Raw genomic sequence first — 2,811 nt, 5'->3', positions numbered from 1 at the left:
CTCTGCCAGAATCTTAAAAGTTTATACAGAAGCCTTAACTGGGTTCAGTCACCTACACTGACTGGATGGTCTCATCAACACCTTACTCTCTCAAGGCTGTTTCCCTGAAAACAGCTCCCACTGTGGGAATGGTAGGCAGAGCGTACATTACAAGGACAGCAGAAGGGGTGAGGGGTCTCCTATTGCCTGGGTCCAGCTGGAGGGTCAACCAGGGATAGTGTTCTCTTGATTACCCGCCCCCAACAATCTTTTTTACACACATGATTTTGTAACACCAGAATGGAAGGAAGAATGTGACGCAAGAATCTAACTGTATTAAAAATGTACGAAACAGCCTCTCTGAAAGGGGTGGTAGAAGAAGATGCTGACCTAAGTAACTTTGGAAATGAATGGTGTCTGGAAGACTAAAGGCTAAAGGAACTGTACATAGTAGACACTTCATTCTAAGGTGGTTTTCCACAGGGATATGAGTTATCATTTCTGAGACTACTACATATGTACAGAGGAAATGAACAATTATGTAAACGGTGAGGGTGGTACAGCCGGGCTTCTCGCTATTGGCATGGGAAGCTACAGATAAGCAAGAGAGCAGTCTAGAATGATTCGCGTGGTTATGGGTTAGAGGTGGAGGCATCAGCATAAACTCCTGTTTAGCTTAATATAGATACAGATGGCTACATATAGCAATATTTATAGAAATGTGTACATACATGGGTCAGTGTACACACGTTTCCTTGCTCTCTCAGCTGAGAGGACCCAGAAGCAACAATGCCCCAGCAGCAACGCACACACTGAACACCCAGATCCTGGTTTCTAATCCCATCTCCAATAGAAGGGCTAGAACTCCTGGGAGAAACGACTGACTCTAGGACTGGGGCAGAAATATACAAGTTGAGCCTGGATCATCTTATAATGCCAGAAAGTAAGGAAGTGCTCAAAAAGGGGAAAAAATTCCACAGTGATGGGAGTATGCCAAAGGGACCCAGGAGCCAATTGAAAGAGCTCCCAATGGCCAAACGTGGAACAATTTGAGCCTCAAATAAAGTAGTATATTAGAACCCAAAGTACAAAATGAGTATCCGTGAGTCCATACTGATATAGATATCATACCGAATAAATAAATGGAGAGGAATAGACAATTTTCCTGTTCAGAAGAGTTCCGAATAAGTTATGTAAACACCCCACCTGCCAGGAAGTGGAACATAACTCCCCCCTCCTTAAGTGTGGGCTGTGCATAGCGACTTCCGTCCAAAGAGCACAGCGTGGAAACAGGTGCAAGATAACTGTACAGGGAAGACGCCTGGCCGTTGCAACCTCAGCCAGGTGGTCAGAGTCAGCATCACAGCGATGAGTGGTGGCGACTGCAGCCACCTTTGGCACGATATGCTGAGAACGGTGCTCTGCCTCTGTGGTCTCCCTCCCAAAAGCCCATCACCCTAGTTTAATCAGGAGAAACACCAGACAAACCCCATTTGAAGGACATTCTATAAAATGCCTGACCAGTCTTCAACTGTCCGGGTCATCAAAAACAAAGAAAAGGAGAGTCTGACAAACTGTCACAGCCCAGAGGAGCCTAAGTAGACATAACATCTGAGTATTATGTGGTGTCCTGGATGGGATCCTGGCCCAGAAAATGGACACTAGATAAAAGCTACAGAAATCTAAACAAAGTATGGGCTTTAGTTAGTAGTAATTATCAGTACTGGTTCATTAATTGTACACTGACAAGTGTATTATACTGATGTAATATGTTAGCAGGGTAAACTGGGTGGGGGGCATACAGAAACTCTCTGTACTATCTTTGTAATTTTTCTGTAAAACTATTCTAAAATTTAAAAGTCTTCTTTTAAAAAAGTGTTTTTAAAAAAGGGATAATCACCCATAATCGTACCCTCCTGCCTCTCAAAAGTAAGTGGAGCGTTTTGTTGGTATTGGTGCAGGGAGAGAGGCACCCTCATCCACCGCTGGTGTGAACAGGGCAACCTCTCTGGGAGGCATTTGACTGTATGCCGTTCAGTGCTACAGCGATGGTAGCGCCCCACACATAGACAGGAGACGTGTAAGCACGTACTCAGCACAAAGGTCCATGGTTCCATACCTGAAATCCCATAGGTGAGCTGAATTTCAGGATTTAGAACATTTTTTAGAAAGGTAATTTGATGCTTACAGTACATTAGCTATTAGACCCCAGGAGGATCTGGGGCAGCAACACGAAATCAAACTCATTAATGCACTGAAACATATGACTATTCACAACAAGTTGGTTGAACAGTGTAAGTATCCTATTTATAAAGTATAAATAGATACATCTTGTCTGATCAGTTTTTGCCACCAAATGAGTTTGTCCCAAACTTACAGGAGAAAAAGAGACAAACACAGTAGGTTTTCAGAGCTTTGGGAGCTCTGAATTCCACAAAAGTGACTGTGGACTTATAGCAGAAAAATAATTGGGGACAATGTGATTGCCCACTAGCTGGGCAATGGATAAAAACACCGTGTTCGTTCACACAATGGAATGCTGTGTCGCAGTTCAAATGATTGGACTAGATCTCCACGTATCAACATGAATAAATCAAAACAATGTATGTTGCGTGCAAAAAAAACCACCTCATTGCAAAAGGATAGGTCAAGTATATCGATTAAGGAAAACTTTTAAATGTGCAATAATATTATATGTTTACATACACAGAACTAAAGTTTTAAAACTTGCATGAGGAGGACACACGTCAAATTCAAGAGGTGGGTCAGGACCAGATCACACCCACGCCATCGCGCGCCACCTCCATCACAATCGTGTGTCCCTGTGGGTGA

Source organism: Stenella coeruleoalba (assembly GCF_951394435.1).
Source record: "Stenella coeruleoalba genome assembly, chromosome: 9".
Classification (NCBI taxonomy): Eukaryota; Metazoa; Chordata; class Mammalia; order Artiodactyla; family Delphinidae; genus Stenella; species Stenella coeruleoalba.
The sequence above is the reverse complement of the archived record's forward strand: the minus strand, read 5'-3'. Positions refer to the sequence as shown.